The sequence below is a fragment of the Chiloscyllium plagiosum genome, chromosome 6, assembly GCF_004010195.1.
Source record: "Chiloscyllium plagiosum isolate BGI_BamShark_2017 chromosome 6, ASM401019v2, whole genome shotgun sequence".
NCBI lineage: Eukaryota > Metazoa > Chordata > Chondrichthyes > Orectolobiformes > Hemiscylliidae > Chiloscyllium > Chiloscyllium plagiosum.
Window position 1 is genome coordinate 89,996,221 of NC_057715.1, and position 24,779 is coordinate 90,020,999.

At 39.2% G+C, this 24,779-nt stretch overlaps 1 long non-coding RNA gene across 1 annotated transcript in view; it reads left to right on the plus strand.

Annotated features, from left to right (window-relative positions):
* LOC122550804 overlaps positions 1-7,286 on the plus strand; it is a 10,657-nt gene extending 3,371 nt beyond the window's left edge. The window contains exons 2-3 of the long non-coding RNA XR_006311949.1: positions 2,447-2,578; positions 5,355-7,286. This is a non-coding gene — a long non-coding RNA (uncharacterized LOC122550804). The remainder of the gene's footprint in view (positions 1-2,446; positions 2,579-5,354) is intronic.
* Positions 7,287-24,779: the final 17,493 nt, after the last annotated feature.

Consider the following 24,779-nt stretch of genomic DNA (forward strand, 5'->3'; position numbering starts at 1 on the left):
TTAGCCTTCTTCACTACCTGTTGTACCTGCATGCTTACCTTCATTGATTGGTGTACAAGAACACCCAGATCTCTCTGTACTGCCTCTTTACCTAAATTGATTCCATTTAGGTAGTAATCTGCCTTCCTGTTCTTGCCACCAAAGTGGATAACCATACAGTTATCCACATTAAGCTGCATCTGCCATGCATCTGACCACTCACCTAACCTGTCCAGGTCACCCTATAATCTCCTAACATCCTTCTCACATTTCACCCTGCCACCCAGCTTAGTATCATCAGCAAATTTGCTAATGTTATTACTAATACCATCTTCTATATCATTAACATATATTGTAAAAAGCTGCGGTCCCAGTACTGATCCCTGCAGTACCCCACTGGTCACTGCCTGCCATTCCGAAATGGAGCCATTTATCACTATGGGTTGAAGTCCCATTTGTCTCAGAGGCCTGTGGAGATGATTTGGAGTTGTGTTGTGTGTTAAAGTTTGCAGATGACACTAAGATGAATGGCAAAACAAAGTGTGCAAAGGACTGTGAAACTGCAGAGGAACGTAGATACTTTGAGTGAGTGGGGCAAAGGTCTGGCAGATAGAATACAATGTTATTAAACGTGAGGTCATCCATTTTGGTAGGAGTAACAGTAAAAAGGATTATTACTTGAATGGTAAAAAGTTGCAGCATGTTGCGATGCAGAATGACCTGGGTGCCCTTGTGCATGAATCACAGAAGGTTGGTCTGCATGTACAGCAAGTAATTAGGAAGGCAAATTGAATTTTGCCCTTCATTGCTGAAGGGATTGAGTTTAAAAGCAGGGAGGTTATGTTGCAACTATACAGGGTGCTGGTGAGGCCACACCTGGAACACTGTGTGCAATTTTGGTCTCCTAACTTGAGGAAGGATGTACTGGCACTGGAGGGGTTGCATAGGAGGTTCACTAGGTTGATTCCGGAGTTGAGGGGGTTGACTTATGTGGAGAGACTGAGTAGATTCGGACTATATTCTTTTGAATTCAGAACAGTGAAGGGAGATCTTTATAGAAACATATAAAATTATGAAGGAATAGATAAGATAGAAGTAGAGAGGATGTTTCCACTGGCAGGTGAAACTAGTTCAAGAGGGCACAGCCTCAAGATTAGAGGAAGCAGATTTAGGACTGAATTGAAAAGGAACTTCTTCACCAAGAGGATTGTAAATCTATGGAATTCCTTGCCCAGTAAAGTAGTTGTTACTTCAGTAAATGGTTTTAAAGCTAAGATTGATTTTTTTTAATGAAAAAGGAATTAACCCCTTACCCGGCAAAGACGAGTTAACTCGTCTTCACCCAATTTGTCTTTTTCAGAGTGCAATGAGTAAACTCGTCCAAATCATAAAATTTCAAAAACAGCCACAGACGAGTTTATATGTCAATTCTCGGCATTTCTGGGCCCTTCTCAGCTAGAAACAAGTATACTCAGTGACTCATACGTCTGGTAGCTATGTCTCTTGCGCCTCGGGCATTGCAAGAAGCGTCGACGCGCTGCTTTTGGCACACACTGTCATTCGTTTTTTTCTGTATTTTTTTTACAAATTATGCCCAGATGTCAAGATCAAAAGATGACAATGAGTATGTACCTTCTATTAGAAGCTTGGATACATCAGATGAGAGTGCAAACTCGTCTGATAAGTTATTTCCATAATCAGCATTAAAAATACTATAAAAAAAGCAATAAAAGACTCATCTGAAAATGAAACGTTTTCTCCAAAAAACGTCGCCGGGGAAGAGGTTAAAGGATACAGTGAGAGTGTGGATAAGTTGATCTGAGTCCACAAAAAGCCATGATCTTACTGAATGACAGAGCACGCTCGAAGAGCCAGAGGGCCTACCCCTGCTCCTTGTTCTTAAGTTCTTATGTGATAACATGTCTTAACATGTTGATTAGGAAATATAAGCCACTGTTTCAGACTCTTTGGGGATGGGGTTTCCATATCTTCACTCCTCTCTGTTTAAAACCAGTGTAAAGCAGCTGCCAAACCTCAACTACTAAATTGTTACCATGCAGAAGGAGGTATTTTGCCCCAATAGCACCAGCTTTCAAATGAGCAACATTACCTGGTGCCAACACCTGCTTTTACCCCATATCCTTGCACATTATTTTTATCCAAGTAGTTTTCCAATGCCCTTTTGAATGCCTCAAGTGAGCTGCCTCTGCTGCATTTCCATGTAGTGTATTCCAGACTGTTTACTGTGTGAAAAAGGTTTTTTCTCAATCACATTTGCTCCTTTTCAAATCATTTTAAATCTGCGTCCTCTGGTTCTTGACTGAAGGGTAACTGACCCTCCCTATCTATGCTATCAAGTTTGCTAATGATTTGTAAAAATTCTATCAGGCCTCCACTTAGCCATCTTTTTTCCAAGGAGAACATTTCAACTTTTTCAATCTGTCCTCATAATTGAAATTTCTCATAGATGGAACAAGTCTTGTTAATAGCTTCTGGAATTTCTTGAATGTACTCACATCACTCGTTTAAAGTAGCAGACTGAACTGTACACAATACCTAAGCAACAGAAAAGTGACCCTTCTGAAAACTCACATGCAAAGTAAGTGACTGGGCACAAAAATGTAGGAATATTTTCCACTTAAGAATGGAGAAGAAGTCTTGACATATGTTACTATCTTTCTTGTTCTCTCGTTCCAGCAGCCCAGTTTCATGAGGGGTTGGGAAATCAGTAAATGTGCAAAATAAAACTTTGCAGTTTTTCACCATCCCCTGCAACTTTGACTGTATTCACATGTTTAAGGAATATGGACCTTTAATTTCTAATGCACCCTTTACCATTTTTTGCCATCCCATTATTTTTCCTTCTCTGTGTTCTATTATTGAACATTTTCATTTGCCTCTCAAGGCTTTCCTTTGCTATTGTATTTTAGAAATAAAAGGTCTATCATTTCCAGTTGATGTTTTTGAAGGTGGTGGGCTTTTATTCATATCTTGACTCCATTCATTGATCCTACATATTTGGGGAATAAAAGAATGCTCTTCCCCACACACCTCAAGCATGTGACAATTGTAACTGTCTTCAAGAAGAAAGGTAAGTCATTCTGTGAAAACAATGATGTTCTCCTCTTGCTCATAGCAATGAAAATCCATACATATTCTCCTGAATCACTTATTGCATGTAGTTGAGGATATTTTATCATAGATACATTGTGACTTTATACTTTGCAGAGGAACTTCTGACATGGTCTTTAGTCCCAGACAAATCCAAGAAAAATGTTGAGAACAAAATTCACTGTCCTGACTGAAGCATTTGACTCAGTAAATCGCAAAGCTGTATAGATTCTGCTCCAAAGATTTGAATGTCCAAGAAAATTTATCATAATATGAATATACAAACATATAAACAAGGAACAAGAATAGGTCACTTGACCCTTCGAACCTGTTTCATCGTTCAACATGGCTAATCTGATTGTAACCTCAACTCCACATTCCTTCATATCCCCAAAGATCCTTCATTCCCTTTGTAATCAAGAATCTATCTACTTCGCCGTAAAAATATTTAAAGATTCTGCATCCACTGCCAAATGAGGAAAAGAATTGCAAATTTTCACACTCTTCTGAGAGAAAATGTTTTCTCTTAAATGAGCTACCCCTTATTTTTAAGCTATGACTCCTAGTTCTAGATTCTCCCACACTAGGAAATGTCCTTTCAACATCCACCTGGTCAAGTCCTCTTAGGACTTATATGTTTCAACTAAGTCCCCCTTGTTCTTTAAACTCCAGAGGATAAGGGCCTAGCCTCTCTAACCTTTCTACATTCTAGGTATTAGTCTAGTAAATCTTCTCTGAACTTCATTCAATACATTAATATCCTCTGTAAATACAGTGACCTGTACTGTACACAGTACTCCAGATGCAGTCTCACCAATGCCCACTGTAACTGAAGCATGACTCCCCTACTCTTGTATTCAATTTCTCTCAAAAAAGAACATTCTATTAGCTTTCCTAATTACTTGTCGTACCGGCAAACTAACCTTCTGTGAATCATGCACTAGGGCACCCAGGTTTCTCTGTATTTCAGAGCTCTGCAACCTCGCACCATTTAGATACTGCATTTTTTAAAATTCTTTCTGCAAAAGTGGACAATTTTACACTTTTATAAATTGTACTCCACTTGCAAGATCGTTTCCCACCCATCTAGCCTATCTATATGTTTGCAAGCTTTGTAAGCTCTTTATGTCCTCTTTACTCACTTTCCTACCTATCTTTGTGTCATCAGCAAATGTAGCTACTATACCTTTGCTCCCTTGATCCAAATCAGTTATATAAATTACAATAATCTTCCATCTGTTTCATGAGGATATGACTGCAATTGTCTTCAGTGGGAGATCTGAAATAAATACCTCTGAAAACCATAGCTCCCGGCCCATTTACAATCTACCCAATAGATCTCTGACGTTAGTATTAAATATTCCTGATGGACTTGTGATCAAAGGTGTTTTTCTGATCTATTCCAAAGATCTTAATAATTACAGAAAGCAGAATCAGAGGAAGGAAGAAAGGTAGCACATCCTACTCTCCAGTTTCTACTATAAGGGACATTCTGCTCCATACACAAGGTCAAGAGTCAGCCTATTCAATCACATGAACACCCATGGCTGAAACTCACAACCCTAATACAAAGGTTGCCGATGATGACAACAACATAGAACAATCATAATACTGCAAATCATGATACTGCAAAATGGAAATTAAGTAATCTTCACTCAGGAAGTTTATGTTTGCAGTCCAGTAGAGGGCAGTTAAGTTATGCGATTTACAGAGGATAAAGGCTGACATTTGCAGCCATTTATGTGAATCGTATAGTGTCAATAATAATGATTATTGCCACGGAGGCCTGAGCCTAGAACAAGTTGTATATTAAGAAAGAAAGTGATAAAGAGGAATGTGGGCATAGCCCAATCTACTTCGTATGTCCTGCATTTTCTACTTTTAGCTCAGATTTCCAGCAGCTGCAACACTTTGCTTTTGTATTGTGTTTAATTCACTTCCACTTTTCTTCAAGAAATGTGCATCATAAAGATGTGCTGCTCTTTTCTCCTTGATTTCCGTTTGTCTCTTCTATCTTCGTCTTTCTCCTTACCCTCATTCACATTTTTTTTTAAAGATTTTATATATTTAACTTTGACAGTCTGATGAAAGATCATCAATCTAAAATATTTCCCTTGCTACAGACACTGCTGAAGCTGTTGTCACATTTCAAATTTCCACATCAGCAGTACTTTGATTTGTATTGAAGGCAGATGTTGTTGATACTAATGCACAGTATGAAATAGCAGTCTTTTAAAATAATTACCTACTATCCATTTTCACAGTAGAGAGAGAACAAAGAGTAGCAATGCTACAAGAGAACCTAAAAGTAAAGCAAAAAGAAGGATTTGTTACAACAAAGAAAAATCATAAAACCTGCGAATGATACAGAATGATCCAACACATCTTGTATACCTGAAAAAGGAGCTCCAGGATAACCAGGACATTCATTTCCAAGTATTACTGGGTTTTGTTTTATTTGTTTTTCCATCTAGGAAGTAAAGCAAAACACTGAACAATAATGGAACTTATTATTGACAAGTATTCATTTCAGACTATTAGAAGATACAGGTGAGAAAACTATAGATGCGCTGTCATAACATTTCAAAGTGCTCCAAAATTATTTCAAATTGCAAATGCACTCCTGTACTTAAAAATTAAGGAAGGGAGCACCAAATCTGAAACATACCTGTCAGTTTAATATCATTTGCCGGTAGTTATTTGAATTTTTCATGTGGAATACGGTAACCAAGCAACTGGATGGATTGATAAAAGAAGGTCCATATGGATTTGTGAAAGTTGTCAAATTTCTCTGTTTGCACCACTGCCTGACATGAATTTATACTCTTCCATATATGGAGCTGTCAACCAATTATCCTGCACCAGCGTAGGCATTTTGTTCTACTGCAAGCTGATGCATTTTTATTGCAGCTACCCAATGCCTAGGTTGCCCTTATCGTTGAATAATTCGGAGCACTGATGTCAGCACTGAAACGTGTGCAAGATGGGGCATGGTTTTTAAAAAGTCGAATTTGCAATTTTACATTTCCAGATGCTGATTTTTGATGCCACTTAAAGTCAACAGTGTAAAGTTTACATAGCCTTGTGCGACCAGCCTGAGAAGTCATTTTGCCTGTGAGCTGATAAATGTGGCAGCTTATGTCATCTAGCATATGCCAATGAAAGCTAATTAAATTTGTGAACATAATGAAAAGATAGGTGGCACAACTGTCTTGCAGGGCTGTTAAATCTCAACTAATTAATGAGAAGGTGAACTTTGTCTACCATTTCACCCAACCAACAAAGTACTGCAAGTTCTTGGGAAAGGCAAAATGAAATAAGAGAAAAACAAAACTTACTTTCAGCAAAAACATTAAGAAATCCCATCATGGAATCTTCAGGCAGTCAACAATCTCGAGATAAACACCCATTAAAATACCATGACAAATGTACCTAATTGATATAAACATCTCCATGCTTAGACCCCAGTGCCTCTTACTGAACTTGCCAGACCTTTAGTAAAAGTTTGAAGATTCATGTTTACTTTTTCATTCAATTGAAAAAGCAACAAATATCTGAATAAAAGCTTTATAATTCAGTTATGTACAGGACCAAGAGAGTTCTGTGTCGTTGTAGGTGACAGTTTTTGGATGGGAAATTAATCCTAGGACCAATAGAATCAAAGAGTTGTTAAGGCTGTAGAAGGAGGTCATTCAGCCCAGCATGTCTGCCCTGGCTCGCTAATCAAGCGATTCATCAAGTTCCCTTCTTTTCTCAAAACTCTATACATTCTCCCCATTTTCAGCTAAGTATTTTTCTTTTATATTTTAACTCAAAATGAGATTTCAGGGAAAATTTTATTCAGAAATCTTTAAGTAAAACCAAACAAAAGCAATGCACATAATCACCTTATCAATAGTTTTTGAGTTCAGTCCTGATTTTGAGGCTTCCTGTAAGCACGAATGGTGGATTTCGGGTCAGATTCTTTGCGAACAAGCTGGTTTCCTGTCGTTGTGAAAATGGAATGTCGTTTTGATCTCGGACAGAAAGATATCTCATCAGTAATCCCATTTCTGGTTAATCATCTAGTTTAATGTCTATTCTGTTTGGTCAATATCTTTCACCTTGCTGTTTCCTTCTGTTATTTAGTTGATAAGTCTTTTAGTTATTGGATAATTACATTGTTGTATTAAGCTCATATTCAATAAACTTTGACATTATTTCCTAACTCAGCATCTGAATCTTTCGCTGATTATGTGTCCATCAATTTAAAATTTTTAGAAAAGTTTTGAAGGAGTTAATTCAAACTCTTCAATTAGGCAAATAGAACCAAGTTAAACAAATCTACATTATTTGAACAAATTTTTAAAAATTTACAGCATCCACTGATGTTGACTACCTTTATCAGCTCCTTAGACACAGTCCAAACTATGGTAGTTGACCTTCTTGCTCCCATGCCACTCTAAGGGTAGTAATCTTTGAGGATGTAATTGACTCCTCAGCCTTTGGTATCTCTTTTATCCATCTGCAGTAACAGTGCCTCAGTGCTACATCTGCCCATGTGGATCTTTCTGCATTGTTTTTTAAGTAACTTTTATGTTGCAGCTACTTGCAGCAATGCAATTCCAGGGAGGCAACGTCCTAGTGGCATTGTTGCTAGACTATTAATCCAGGATATCCATTTCTGAAACGTTATCCTGAAACGTTAACTCTGATTTCTCTCAACACATGCTGCCAGACCTGCTGAGCTTTTTTAGCAATTTCTGGTATTGTTTCTGATTTACAGCATCCACAATTCTTCAGGTTATTATTAATCCAGGAACTCCACTAATGTTCGAGGGGATCGAGTTTGGATCCTGCCATGGCAAATGATTGAATTTAAATTCAACAAAAAAACCTCTGGAATTAAGAATCTACTGATGACCATGAAACCGTTGTTAATTGTCGAAAAAACCTATCTGGTTCACTGATATCATTTAAGGAAAGAAATCTGCTATCCTTATCTGGTCTGGCCTCCATATGACTCCAGACCTACAGCACTGTGGTTGACTCTCAATTGGCCTCTGAAATAGCCTAGCTGTCCATTCAATTGTACCAATTGCTACAAAGTCTCAAAGAAATGAAACCTGAAGAATTGCCTGGCATCAACCCAGACACCAGAAGAGATGATGGCAGAAACAGCCCTGTTGACCCTGCAAAGACTTCCTTACTAACATTTTGGGGCTAGTGCCAAAATTTGGAGAGCTGTTCAACAGACTGGTCAAGCAACAGTCTGACATAGTCATACTCCTGGAATCATACCTGACAGACAATGTCCCATTGTGCCTTTGCCATCCTCAGTGCTTCCTCCAAGTGTTGTTCAACATGGAGGAGTGCCAATTCATCACCATCCCTGGATATGTCCTGTTCCACCACCAGGATAGACCCAGCAGAGGTGGACACACCGTGGTATACAGTTGGGAGGGAGTTGCCCTGGGACTCCTCAACATTGACTCCAGACTCTATGAAATCTCATGGGTTCAGGTTAAACATTGGCAAGGAAACCTCCTGTTGATTATCACATATCATCCTCCTTTGGTAATGAATCAGCACTCTTCTACGTTGAAAAATGCTTGTGATGTTGGTGCCAGTATCCTATAAACATTGTACCATTCAGGGGACTGACAGATTCAAGGGGCAGTAACATTCAAGTCCCATTGTTGATTCCTACATGTATCTTGCAAAATATTGAATGATAAGGGCAAAAAATTTACTCTGGGTGGGGGATTTCAATTTCTACCACAAAAAATGGCTCAGCAGCAGCACCATTGATTGGGTCCGAAAGGACTTAACTGCTAAACTGGGTGTGCAGCAGGTGATGAGAGAACCAATAAGAGGGATAAACATACCTGACCTCATCCTTATCAATCTGCCAGCTGCAGATGCATCTGTCCATGATAGTATGGGGGTAAGAGTGACCAATGCACAGTCCTTGTGGATACGAAGTCCCACCTTCACATTGAGAACAATCTCATTGTGTTGTGTGGCACTATCACCATGCTAAATGGGACAGACTTTTCAAGCAGATCTAGCAAATCAAGACAGAGTATCCATGAAGCACTGTAGGCTATCAATAGCAGCAGAATTGTACTCTAGCACAATCTGTAACCTCATAGCCTGACTTATCCCTCACTCAATCGTTACCATCAAGCCAGGAAATCAGTCTGATTCAATGGAGAGTGCAGGAGGGCATGCAGGAGTTCCTTAGGGTAGTGTCCTAATCCCAACCATCTTCAACTGCTTCATCAATGACCTTCCCTCCATCATAAGGTCAGAAGTGGGAATGTTTGCCAATGATTGTGCAATGTTCAGCACTATTTGCAGCTCCTCAGATACTGAAGAAGTCCATGTTCAAATGCAACAAGATCTGGACAATATCCTTGGGCTGACGTGTGAAAAGTAACATTTGCGCCACACAAATACTAGGCTATGACCATCCCCAATAAGAGACAATCTAGCCACCATCTCTTGACAAAGATTCACAAGCCTTTACTTTTGATTACTTTGAAACTCCATCAATAGCTGCAACATCATAGATTGTCTTGAATGTTGCTTAAACATGGATCCTTTCCTAGGTCCGTTTTCCTGGATTCTTGGAAACTGAAGTCCAGTACCTAGTCATGGACACACTCCAGCTTTTCATTTTTGAGTTCTTCTGATCTTTCACAGCTCCCAAGTTTTTTTTTTAGAAGCCTGACTCCAACACATAACTGCCTATTAATTCCCAGAATTGCTTTCTAATAGCATAAAGTTACCCAATGCCTCTTGATCTCTTAGTGAGTTCTCAATTACACAGACTCAATGCAGTTCAATTGACTCTTCAGCAGAACAGTCCTATTCTGGATGGATTGTTTCTGCCTTGGTTTGTCTTCTTCTTCAAATACCTGTGATCTAGAATTGCTCTTTGCTGATCCTTGAATTGTTTTGAGTGACCTATTGAAAATCTTGCAACAAGCTCACCCTGTTCCTAGGCAAAATTGAATGTAACTAATATTTTGCAAGATAAATGTAGGAATCAACTGCGGGACTTGAATGTTACTGCCCCTTGAATCTGTCAGTCCCCTGAATGGTACAATGTTTATAGGATACTGGCACCAACATCACAAAAACGCATTAAAAATATCATAATTGTATGAACATTCATGTTGCTTTTTCTGTAACTATTTGATACTATTGAGCAACTGCTTCAGATTCAAACACATTACTGTAGATTTGGAGTTACACAGTCAGAACAGACATGAAGGGCATTATTTAAGCACATTGCTTTTCCAAAAATGTAATGACCATTATTAATTTTTATTCCAGATTTATGCATAGAAATTACATTCTATCAACTGTGATGCTGCCATGTCTCCAGAGCATTATTCTGCCATTAGTCTGGGCTTCTGGAAACTACATTACTAGCACAGTAACATAGCCACTATATAACCATTTTCTTGGTTATGAATGAAGTGGTTCAAGAGATGAAAGAATTCATGTGGTTAGTTCAGATGATTGCAGATGATTTTATGTAATTGCACAAACTTTAATACATTTCTATTACATTTCTTATTAATTAGATTAACTGCAAGACTGCTGAAATTAAAGGCATAATGTAATATTTAAATAATAGGGAAAATATACATTTTATTGCAGGAAAATATTTTTATTGAAGACATTAAATATTATTTTGTGTCTTTGAATTTCATTTAAAATATTTGCATTATACTAGATGGGATAATTTATCGTACTTAGATTAATATTTGATTTGAAAGTTGACTGTTGTGTTTTGACTTATTTATTAAGCATTTAAAACCTCCCTTACACCTGCCCACAAAATCTTTACAGGCATTTGAGCAGAGACTTTTCCAACCCATTACAGTACTTGATTTGGTGTGACACTCTCTGCAGTGCATCTGTGCACAGGACAAGAAAAGGTAAAGCTCTTCAAATTGTTCGCAGAATCCTCAGTAAGATACACAAGGCTGAATTTTATCAGAGATAGCTTCAAAGGCAGAAGTGTCAAAACATGGTGGAGGTGAAATGGTTTGGCACTGCCCTGCCATTTTGCCAATAGTGAGGAAAGTGGTAAATTACCTTTCTAGCCAAAATGAGTTGATCCACTTACATAGCAATTTAAGAGTCTCATCCTGCTCTCAGTGGCCATTAAGCAGCCAATGTGGGGACAATACCAGGCAAATCTGAAAGAGCTCAGGTGGACTGCCCATTTTGGGAATAATTTGGCCTTAGGAGAAACGCCTTTGTGGCATATGAAATGAATTTCTGAAGAAATGAGAATCCATACTTATAAAATTAAACCCAGAAGAGTTGTTTGACAGTAATTATCTCTGATAATGCCATTGAAAATCTGAATGCATCAGCCCTCATTTTTATTTTCTTGTGTCTTGAGTGGAGAATTAATGGCTTATTATCAGTATTCCCTCCAACTAGTATTTGTTGTGCACACTGGCTTATTGCACAGTGTGGTCTCATAAAACCATAAGAAATAGGAACAGGAGTAGGCCATTCAGCCACTCGAATCTGCAAGCGATTGAATAGGTTCAAGGCTGATCCAAAATTCCTCACGTCCACTTTCCTGCCCTCTCCCTGAAACCTTTGATTCTCTTACTGATCAAGAATCTATCTATCGCAGCCTAAAATATACACAAGAACTCTATCCCTAGAGCTCTGTGAACAGAAATTCTAAAGACTCAAAATTCCTCTGTGAGAAGAAATTCCTCCTCATCTCAGTCTTAAATTGATGCCCATCCATTCTAAGATTGTGCCCTCTGGTCCTAAACTCCCCCATGAGGATAAATATCCTCTCTGCATTTACCCTGTAAAGTAGCTTATGTTTCAGTAAGATCACCTCTCATTCTATTTTAAGAATGATGGAAACCATGCATACTTGCATCATATAGGTAGCATTAATTGTGTGCAACCTATTCCTTCCTTGACACATGCCTTTTTGCTGCGTGGAATGCAACTTACAGTAAACATTGGGTAGTACCCTAACTTCATGCTGTTGTATATAATTCAGTGTCGAGTCTATTAACATGATACTGTTGTAGCACATCCCCAGTCCAAATATTCTTGCATAAGCAGAGTTGAACTATCAAAGAAATTTATGTCACTTACTTAATTATAATCATGTATGTAACCATCACCATTATCCCTGTAGAAAAATCCAGGTCAATCTCTCCCCAAAAATTTAAATGCTACTTGTCTTATCCCCACCAGTTTTCATGTATGAAGAAGAATTCCAGCCTCTTAGTTGGAAAATTCAATGAAATAGCATGAGTTAAACAAAGTCATAAATCACGTTGCACACTTAGAATGCTTGTTTGCAAAGGATGGTAAACCTAATGGGAAGGAAAGCATGTGTGAGCACTGAAAACAAGAACAACAAAAACCCCGGGTCCTGAAGAGAGCTGAGACCCATTTAGAAAGGTTGCTGCCAGGATTCTACCTTACAAATTAGCTTATTAGTGAATGTGTAAATGTTTCATTGCAGATTTAATTGTTTATTATTTTGATTTCTCAGGGTATATAGTACAAGGAGCTAACATTATTCCCAGAGGAACTTGATAAATATTTATCCACGATCAGAGAATCACACATCATAGAAGGAGGCTATTTAGCCCACTGTGCAGATGGATGATCTGATTGGTACAATTTCCTGCTCTTTCTCCCTAGCCTTTATCCAGAAGACTGCTTCATATATCTGAGGGGTTGAAATTTGACATTGGATATGGAATTGGACACTGCAAGATCATCAGTGAATATCTCATGCTTGACTTTATGATGGAGGGAACATAATTGACAAAGTAGCTGAAGAATTTTGGACCTATGCCATGATCATGAACATCTTTATTCAGCACCTTTATCCTGAGACTGAGATGATTGGTTTCTAACAAACACCATAATCTTTGTGCTAGGTATGATTCCAACCAGTGGAGAAATGGTGACATAGTGACAATCTCACTAGACTAGAATCCAGAGCCCTAAGTACTTGGAGCATATGGGCTCAAATCCCATCATGGTAACTGGGGAAAATTACATTCAATTTATTTTTAAAATAATTGGAATTGAAAGCTAGTCTCAGCAATGGTGACCACAAAGCTATCATCACTTGTGATAAAAACCTATCTGGTTCATTAATGTCATTTATGGAAAGAACACTGTCCTTACCCAGTTTGTCCAACTGTGACTATAGTCTCACAGCACTGTGGTTGACTCATAACTGTTCTCTGTAGGCCTAGAAAGCCATTCAATTCAAGAACAATTGTGGATGGGCAATGTTGCAGCTGCCCATGACTAAAGTTGACTTATAATGGTCAGCTGGACCTGTTTAGCTGACATTAAAAGGCATTACCAGTTGCACATAGCAGACTTTCACAGCCAGACTTGTAGCGTCCATACAGGGTCACCAGATAAAATAATGAAAGGTCTCAGTGAGAAAAGATAGGGGAGTGTAGGCAGCGAGGCATCCCTGATAAGGTAGGCACAGACAAAAACCTTTTCAGCAAATGAATGTAAAAGTTCCCTTGAATATAGAGTAGAAGGGGAAACTTGACCCACTTAGTTGAAACATTTTCAGGTAGTTGTAAATTGCATAAACAAGTACACACTGTGGCATTAGTTTTAATATATTAAATATCAGGGAATTTAATTTGATTTCAGTAGACAGGCAGCTGTAAGCACGTAAGCATTTTTGGTATGAAGCATCCTTGAAAAACCTAGACAAGAGACCTCTAGTAACAACCAGGAGAAAGTGAGGACTGCAGATGCTGGAGATCAGAGTCGAGAGTAGTGCTGGAAAAGCACAGTAGGTCAGGTAGCATCTGAGGAGCAGGAGAATCAATGTTTCGGGCATAAATCCTTCATCAGGAATTAGCCCTTCCTGATGAAGGGCTCATGCCTGAAATGTCGATTCTCCTGTTCCTTGGATGCTGCCTGACCTGCTGTGCTTTTCCAGCACCACACTCTTGACTCTAGTAAGAACCAGCCTGAAGTTTGTAGTTTAGCAAGATCCAAAAGAAAAGTATGATGCCACAGTAAGCAAGCTTTTTTGGTAATTGTTTCAGTATTGTGAGGTTAAAAATGCAGCCCACAAACTAACATAAAGGATTTATCTATGAGCAGCCAACCTTAGACAGTAAAAAAAAAGCCCATTTCATAAGCAGAGAAAATGAAGCGACAAATGGTGTGAACAGACAACCCCCTAGAGAACAAAATAAGTTGTTAAGTATGGAAAATAAACAATTACAGCTTCATGCCTCAGCAAGCAGAAAACTGTGAAAGTGATTGAATTTCATCCTTATCAATGAAATTTGAATACAGTGGTATCTAGTTGGGAAAACTAATGTGAAAGGTATTTTAAGTAAAGACAGTGAGGCCTACCTGAGAATCGGACTTCTGTTTTGAACCAACTTGGAGCTGCAAGATAGAGATTGTGTTTGTTTGATCTCCAAAGACCAAGAGAGAGAGAGAAGGTGCTCCCCAATTTTTGTCAGCCTTGTCAAAGGATTATGACATCAGATGTAATTATATATAACTTCACATATAAATAACTTTATAATGAAACTGAAATTATACATATGATAGCAATTGGTAGAAATTAGTATCTTGTAAGAAGGTTAATAGAGAGTACAAATTGCCTTACAGAATTTGAAAAAGTTATTCATGATAAGCAAGTATCCAATCTATTGGCAATTAACATGATGCAACTGGCAAATGTCTGGGAAGGATTGTAACTGTCAGTATTGGAATATGAATGAATGAGATGCATTGTAAAATCACAAGGACTGGTGTTAAAGGTATATGGTAAACATAATGATATCATGGGAGGACCCAGGGTTGTTCATAGAGATGTCCATCTTTGATCGTGTGTTTACAGGATTGGATGTACAGATAACAATGGCGTCAATGTTGCATGTTATTATTGTAACGCAAAATGTATTAAAATGCTGTGGTAGAGCCAGAGTGTTCAGCGGAAACTGTTTCCAGAGATGTCTTCTACTCTATATTGATAAAGAGCTCTGAATAAAGATTGACTTGTGCTGCTAGACACAGGACTCAAGACTCCTCTTTGACATCTCTCTGAACTGGCAAGAAATACTGTCCTTGCTGCATCCCATGAAAGACTTTTTAAAAGGTCGAGCAATTTCTACTGATTCCTATTGACCTCAATTTTGATAGGGTTCCTTGATGCAGTAGACAGTAAAAAAAGAAGCCCATTTCATAAGCAAAGAAAATGAAGCGACAAATGGGCTGAAGAAGGGCTTATGCCCGAAACGTCGATTCTCCTGTTCCCTGGATGCTGCCTGACCTGCTGCGCTGTTCCAGCAACACATTTTCAGCAGCTTCCTTGATGCAATAGCCATTCCAATGCTGCTCATGTGCAATCACTCTTCTCACATCTAGAATTTGGTCAGTTTCTAAGTGCGAAATGTTTGTTGTTACCGAGAATGACTGAAGAGTTGAATACTGATGATACCCAGCTATCATCTCAGGGGACATTTCAGAAATTTATAATACAAAGTTTTTTTTCCCACATTCTTTTTATGAGAGGTTGCCAAAAACATCTTGAAATGTGATGTGCTCAGCTAGATTTTTGATTCCATGAACCTTTGAAAATGGCATGTAATGTGGAAATGCTGTCACTTTCCAGCCAAAACCATTTTCTCCAGTAGGGAAATAGGGCAGGCAGTAATTCTGACAGCACAAATTGGTCCATTAACAATTATTGGACAGTTTAAGCAAGTACAATTCTTCAGTGCTGCATTGTGAGAGTCACAAATCTGTCCCAGAGCTCTAAGTACTTCTCAAGGTATCCTAAACGATATGATTATCTTGGGCAAAACTCCCCAGTGTTAAATTTTGAATGAAGTTGCCTTATTTCTGAGAATGGGTACTTGGTGCCAGGCCAAAGGAGTTGATGGAGTTTCAGTGGTGGTGGGAAATGGGCAGTGTTTTTATGAAAATGCCCCCATATGTGTATTCCTTGCTTTTGGTTGCAAAGTACAATACAGGACAGACTGTCAAACTCGCTGACTGCTGAATGTGTACTGAAGGAGACAAATTTTTAAAAAGGCAGGAAACATTCTGACATACAGGCAATAGAGGAAGGCCAGCTGTAATGTATAGCCAGTGCAAAGTGACAAGCCAGATTTGGCAAAACCACCAGAAAATGCAGCTGGGGGAGGAGGAGGAGGAGCTATTACCATGTGTGAAGTGTGTACCATCTCTAAATAACTTATTTCAACATGTGTGCGAGGCAGCGCAATGAAGGTTCAAAATGTCAAGAGACATGGTTAGAAACACTGTTTCATGGTGGAGAAAGACCCTGCATCTCACTCAATCATTCCACCTGTCCTTCCTGTTGCACTTAAGATTACATTGGCCCTCAATTTCTATGCAGCTGATCTCTGCAGCATCTGTCAACCAGCCACCCACCTGCCAGTGCATCATAAATGTGACTGACACACCCTTTGACTTTCTCACAGATGCGGCATTTTAAATGAAGAGGACAACAGACTTTGTCTCCAGAGCTAGCTTCCCAACAAGTTTAAGGAGTAATAAACTGTATCATGTCACTGTAAGGACACCAGTGCAGCAGCTGGAGACGTTTGTGAACAGAATTTATTTTCCTGTATCAATATAGTCTGAATTGACAAAACTCTTATTCTAAGGCATTCACATCAGCCACAAATTCCCAGCATCGGTTGAAGGTTGGCTCTTGAGGTACTACAATTACCAAATGGAGATGGCTAGTTGCTCCCTTGAGGCAAAGGAGGACCTCAACAGTGAAGACTCCCATTGAAAATGTTATTGGTCATTGAAGTTGTAGTTCAGATGACTTGACTGCTCAGGAGGAACAACTCAGTACTCAACTAAATGCATGTAGAAGTAGTGATTATTTCCTGTATGTTCCATGATAAGATGCAGTGGGGGACATTAATATTAAAGGGCAAGAAACAGTCAAAGAGCACTATAATCAGACCAAATCAATAAGCACAATTCCAATGATTTGGAGATGCTGGGGAGATCCCCCACCTGATGAAGGAGCTGTATTCCGAAAGCTAGTGCTTCCAAATAAATCTGTTGGACTATAACCTGGTGTTGTGTGATTTTTAACTTTGTACACAAATCCAACAACACTGATGAAGATGACATCAAGGAGGAGAATGACAATAAGAGACAGGCATTTCTTTCCTACAGGAAGTATAGTAGGAACATGTTTATACACTCAGCATGTTGCCAAGTGTAACATATCGTTAGTAGCAAATGATTATGATTATGTTTAACAGTAAGTTAACGACTGTCTCTAGCTTTAAGTTTAGCATTGTTGTGATAATTGTGACATGTCACAGCATATTCTAAGTACAAGCAGCAACTTGCAACCAACCCCAAATAAACAAATAAATAATCCTTTGTTCTGTTGATCCGGTTTGTACAATACAGGACAGACTGTCAAACTCGCTGACTGCTGAATGAATTCAAAACTGTTTCCCACACAATAACTGTTTAGACACAATAACTGTTTAATCTAATAATCTTTTTTGTTACATTTAGGCTTATATATAATTGTTCCACAAACTAACTTAAGGAACAGTTATACAGCCATCAAAATTCCAATGGAATGTTCACGTGTGAATGTGCACAAATTAAGCAGAATGTAACCCTTTTATTTATACCCTGTAGTGGTATTTTACCTAATGAAAAGCTTTAGAGATGTTCTCAAAGAAATGCTGAGCAAGTCAAACATCCCCATTAACTCATCAGAAACCTCGGCTTGTACCCAATCAAGGTGGAGAAGGTTAATTCAGGAAGGCACCAAAACATATGGAGCGACAGACATAAAATTAAGGTGTCAGAGAGAGAGTGTACAAAGCTCCAAACAATTTACCCAAACCGCAAAAAACCACCTTACATATCTGTGGGAGAATCTGCTGACTATGCAATGAATGTACCAGCCATCTCAGAACCCATTAGACTGGAGTAGAGGGCAAGTCATCTTCAAACACAAAAGATGACTAGAAAGAAGGAGAAAAGCATTTTATCAATTAGCAGTAGCATTACTGCATTCAGCCTGGTATTTCTGACCAATATTTGGTTTTGTAATGATTTACATAATATTTAAATTCAAAATTTTTCTTTAATCACTGTATCTTCTTGGATAGGAAATTATCATAACTGTGTCTGGCTACAATTTTCTTTCCGTTTTATCTGAAGGTATTGAAGCACAAAAACCCAATCTTGCCAATTTTAATGAGATTAGCTGTTGAAGAACTTCAAGAGTAACCTACTGTGATTTTCCTTCTTCCTTCGGTTCATCTTTTGTGACTAATCATTAAAGATAGAAGTATGTCAGATTTGCAAAAAGATATATACAAACTTAATATAAACAAACTTCTGGTACTGACTTTGTTAAGTCACAATTTATTCCAAACCTGTCAATGTGAATATTACTATCAGAGCCAAAAACTCTCTGGGAGATATTGGGACAGCTGGGTTGAGATCTGGGAGCATCGAGTATGCCAGGTCACAGAACAATTTGGCAGCCAGCAGACAGTAACTCTCTTATCTAATTGCTCTGTGCTTTTCATCACCTGGCACTCCTAAAAACAATTAAATATTCAGTGCTGAAAAGAAACATTTCTTCATTTGTTTGACCGAATGTGTACATATTTGCAGAGGAGGAATATATTTTGTAAAGCTGAATGCATTATTGTGGCAATTTTAGGGCTAAAAATAATAGAAAAAAGTAAAATAAATGTAAACAGAGTAAATGGTCAGGAAAAGATTCAAGTAAATTTCAAGTTAATGCCCCACGAGTGAGAAGGGGGTGGGGGGTGGAGGGAGCGATCTTGTAAAACTCCTCAGGTTCCCTATAAGCCATCTTCCCATTCAGCCTTAGCCTGTGTGCAATTTTAGGTGGCAGCCTAACTATTCACACTCCAAATGAGACCATTAATTGAATGTTTAATTGCCACTTCCTGTCAAGCCACAATGTTTTGGCTGACAGGTGGAGTTCAGGGACGTTCGGGGGAAGGCCAGCAGTATGACTATTTTGCTCAGGCAGATTACACTCCATTATTGGTCCCTTTTGAGACTGGGCACCCTACCCCAAGATCTGCTCACCTCCATCCCACCTGAAACTGCCATCTTAACCCCATTCCCCTCTCCCCAATGTCCCTGAGCATCCCTTTTCGATCCCACCATGAAACATCATATTCATCTCCAACTGATGTTCTAGGACTTAGAATGTGAAGACTGCCTGGTGTGTCAGCAGTAGCTCCTGCTCCCAGCGGGTATTGCTGGGATTACAGAGCTGCTAGCCAGCCCAGGGCTACCAAGCAGATTGGCCAGCAACTCTTTGAGTTAAGACTTCCTCATGTTTGAGAAGGGGACATACTGTCACCACCTCAGTAACATTCCCTACAGCATTGTATAGCTGTGTGATGGATGGCACTGGTGAGTGATGTGTTCTCCATCAATCCAAATAATGGAGTAGGTAAATCTGCTACCCACAGATTTCTGCCCAGCACTGTCTATTTATATATTGCTAGATTTTTATGCAGCAGTAGAGATAGATGAATTAAATTAATAAAGTTTAAATGCATTAGCATGAAATATATTAAGATATAATGTTTGTGTGCATAGATTTAAATATGTACAGTGCAAATATTTATTTAATATGTGTAATCCAATTGAATGGAACATTTTCTCATGGTGATATGTATTGAAAAATATGTACTGATTTTTTTTGCATGTCACTTCCTTCGCTTCACAGAAGGTTGCATTTATTTTGGTGAATGTGTGTGAAATTAGCTATCCTGCATGAACTATCCCCATTTTAAGCAAGTATGCTATTTTAGAAAATGTAGGGGATGATGGATTCTCAGAGGAATGTAGCACGAACAGCCAAGTTTCTTGTGTCGAAACTGGCTCTAATGCAATGTGGGGTACTTCAGGTTCCAAGCAATCAATTGTGTTAGGGGACTCTCTAGTCTGAGGTACAGACAGATGTTTCTGTGGCCAGCAGTGAAAAATCAGAATGTGTAGCTTCCCTGGTGGCAGGATCAAGGATGTCTCAGAGAGGTTGCCGAATGTTCTCAAAGGCGACAGGGACCAACAAGATTGGGACCACAATGGAACCAACAATGTAGGAAGGGAAAAGGATGAGATTCTATAGGGAGAATATAGAAAGTCAGGCAGGAATTTAAAAAAGGAGGTCCTTGAGGGTAGTAATATCTGGATTACTCCCGGTGCTACGAGCTAGTGAGGGTAGGAATAGGAGGATAGAGCAGATGAATGCATGGCTGAGGAGCTGGTGTATGGGAGAAGGATTCACATTTTTGGATCATTGGAATCTCTTCTGGGGTAGAAGTGACCTGTACAAGAAGGATGGATTGCTCCTGAATTGCAAGGGGACAAATATACTGGCAGGGAAATTTGCTAGAGCTGCGGGGGAGGATTTAAACTAGTAAGGTTGGGGGGGAGGGGAAGGGGGGGAGACCCAGGGAGATAGTGCGGAAAGAGATCAATCTGAGACTGGTACAGTTGAGAACAGAAGCAAGTCAAGCAGTGAGGGCAGGCAGGGACAAAGCAGAGAACAAGGTAGGACTGATAAATTAAACTGCACATATTTCAATGCAAGAGGCCTAACAGAGCAGGGAGATGAACTCAGGGCATGGTTAGGAACATGGGACTGGGATATCATAGCAATTATAGAAACGTGGCTCAGAGATGGACAGGACTGGCAGCTTAATGTTCCAGGATACAAATACTACAGGAAGGATAGAAAGGAAGGCAAGATAGGAGGGGGAGTGGAGTTTTTGATAAAGGATAACATTACAGCTGTACTTGGGGAGGATATTCCTGGAAATACATCTGGGGAAGTTATTTGGATGGAATTGAGAAATAAGAAAGGGATGATCACCTTATTGGGATTGTATTACAGACCCCCTAATAGTCAGCAGGAAATTGAGAAACAAATTTGTAAGGAGATTTCAATTATCTGTAAAAATAATAGGGTGGGTATGGTAGGGGATTTTAACTTTCCAAACATAGACTGGGACTGCCATAGTGTTAAGGGTTTAGATGGAGAGGAATTTGTTAAGTGTGTACAAGAAAATGCTCTGATTCAGTATGTGGATGTACCTACTAGAGAAGGTGCAAAACTTGACCTACGCTTGGGAAATAAGGCAGGGCAGGTGACTGAGATGTCAGTGGGGGACCACTTTGGGGCCAGCGACCATAATTCTATTAGTTTCAAAAGGATAGACCAGATCTAAAAATTGAAGTTCTAAATTAGAGGAAGACGAATTTTGACGGTATTAGGCAAGAACTTTCAAAAGCTGATTGGAGCAGATTTCGCAGGTAAAGAGATAGCTGGCAAATGGGAAGCCTTCAGAAATGAGATAACGAGAGTCCGAGACAGTATATTCCTATGAGGGTGAAAGGAAAGGGTGGTAGGGAGAGGGAATGCTGGATGACTAGAGAAATTGAGGGTTTTGGTAAGAAAAAGGAAGCATATGTCAAGTATAGACAGCATAAAACAAGTGAATCCTTAGAAGTGTATAAAGGCAGTAGGAGTGTACTTAAGAAGGAAATCAGGAGGGCAAAAAAGGGACATGAGATAGCTTTGGCAAATAGGGTTAAGGAGAATCCAAAGGGTTTTTATAAATACACTAAGGACCAAAGGGTAACTAGGGAGAGAATAGGGCCCTTCAAAAATTAACAAGGCGGCTTTTGTGTTGAACTGCAGGAGATAAGGGAGTTACTAAATGACTATATGTTTACTGTGGGGAAGGACATGGAAGATATAGACTGTAGGGAAATAGATGGTGACATCTTGAAAATGTCCATATTACAGTAGAGGAAGTGCTGGATGTCTTGAAACACATAAAGGTGGATAAATTCCCAGGATCTGATCATGTGTACCCTAAAACTCTGTGGGAAGCTAGGGAACTGATTGCTTGCCCCTTGCTGAGATATTTGTATCATCGATTGTCACAGGTGGGGTGTCAGAAGACTGGAGGTTGGCTAACATGGTACCACTATTTAAGAAAGGTGGTAAGGACAAGCCAGGGAACTATAGACTGATGAGACTGATATCAGTCGTGAACAAGTTGTTGGAGGGAATCCTGAAGGACAGGATGTACATGTATTTGGAAAGGCAAGGACTGGAAAATCATGTCTCATGAATTTGATTGAGTTTTTTGAAGAAGTAACAAAGAGGATTGATGAGGGCAGAGTGGTGGACATGATCTATATGGACTTCAGTCAGGTGGTGAACAAGGTTCCCCATGGGAGACTTGTTAGCAAAGTTAGATCTCAAGGAATACAGGGAGAACTAGCCATTTGGCTAGTTCTGGCTCGAAGGTGGAAAACAGAGGGTGGTGGTGGAGGGTTGTTTTTCAGACTGGAGGCCTGTGACCAGTGGAGTGCCACAAGAATCGGTGCTGGGTCCACTACTCTTCGTCATTTATATAAATGATTTGGATGTGAACATAGGAGTTACAGTTAGTAAGTTTGCAGCTGACACCAAAATTAGAGGTGTAGTGGACAGTGAAGAAGGTTACCTCAGATTACAACAGGATCTTGATCAGATGGGCCAATGGGCTGAGGAGTGGCAGATGGAGCTTAATTTAGATAAATGTGAGATGTTGCATTTTGGAAAGGCAAATCAGAGCAGAACCTATACACTTCATGGTTCATAGTTTCTTGAAAGTGGAGTCGCAGGTAGAGAGGATAGTGAAGAAGGCATTTGGTATGCTCTCCTTTAGTGGTCAGAGTATTGAGTACAGGAGTTGGGAGGTCACGTTGCATCTGTACAGGACATTGGTTAGGCCACTTCTGGAATATTGTGTGCAATTCTCGTCTCCCTCCCATAGGAAGGACGTTGTGAAACTTGATAGGGTTCAGAAAAGCTTTACAAGGAGGTTGCCATGTTTGGAGGATCTGAGTTATAGGGAGAGGCTGAATAGGCTGGGGCTGTTTTCCTTGGAGCATCAGAGGCTATGGGGTGATATTATACAGATTTATAAAATCATGAGGGGCATGGATAGGTTAAATAGACATGGTCTTTTTCCTGGGTTGGTAAAGTCCAGAACTAGAGGTCATTGGTTTATGGGGAGAGGGGAATGATTTAAAAGGAACCTAAGGGGCAACGTTTTCACATAGAGGGTAGTATATATGTGGAATAAGCTGTCAGAGGAAGTGGTGGAAGCTAGTACAATTACAACCTTTAAGAGGCATCTAGATGGGTATATGAATACAAAGGGTTCAGTGGGATATGGGCCAAGTGTCGGCAAATGGTATTAGGTTAGGTTAGGTTAGGATGTCTGGTCGGCATGGATGAGTTGGACGGAGTGTCTGTTTCTGTGTTGTTCATCTCTATGACTCTCAATAAAAATGTTCACTGTCTTTCTGGATTTCCCAAAGTGTAGAGTGCAGTTGATGGAATCCACATAATTAGTGTAAGTTGCTGCTATAAACATCCTCCTTGGAGAAAGTGTGACATGTTACACGTGTCATGTATATGACTACTCTATTATATTTACTACACTTGCTATGATGAATATATCCTCATAAGTTCTGCCTTCCTTAAGCACTCTAAGAAATAATTAATAGAGAAGTTTGTTTTTATTTTTTGTCCTCAGAGATAATGGTCTCTCCAAACATTTTCAGAAATCAACTGAGGAGTACCAAAACAAGATACATGCCTCTATCAAATTTGTGAAAGAGTGATTTTTTTTACCCCCAGGTTAACTTTATACAGTTTCTGTAATAGATCTGTAATAGACATCATCCTAATAAAGTGGAGGCTGGGATTGTTCAATTGACATGCAAAATGATTTCCTTTAGCACACAACTCATTATTAGTATCCCCTTATTTACAGAGTCATGTGAAAAATTACTTAAGCAGATGGTCATTTTGGCCTCTATGAGATCATGGAAATCCTTTCAGCACAGGTCTGGAGTTTTAATGAAAACAAATGGCACTCATTGCCACTGCTGCTATCCTCCATGTGGCATTTGAGACACTTTTTTGAAGCTTATTTCATAGTACAAAACTATCTTTCCCATTACTGCATTTTATCAGAAGCACCTAAAGATTGATCCAATTAAAATTGTGTGCTCCTTCTGCCTCCTTGAAATGTTCTGCCTCCTTCTCGGGATTTCTGCTCCTCGAATGCTTCCTGACTTGCTGTGCTTTTCCAGCACCACATTCTCAACTCTAATCTCCAGCATCTGCAGTCCTCACTTTCGCACAGCTATTTAAGTCAGTTCAGTCAGCCAAGCATTTCTACTTACCTTCTGATCTCCTAACCAGCACCTACAATCATTAAGAATTTGTAACATTTTTCTCTCTCACACCTGTATTATACGTTCAAACTGTTAATGGATGTTAAATGAGCTAACAAAACTGGAAAACATCCAATGGGGGAAAGCTTATTGCATTGGAGCTGAAGGTGCAGCTCAGAGGTGTGTTTACAAGAGTAAATTGCCACATGAAATTTCATAGCCACTGTGTTTATTGTTTCTTCTTAATGGGTGATTTTTGCACTTTGATTATCCTTTCACAATTTCACAAAAATGCTTTTCTTTCTTTCATTTCAATTTTCTCCTCAAATACTTGCACCAAAAGTGATTAAAACAAAAACATATCACAAAAACAC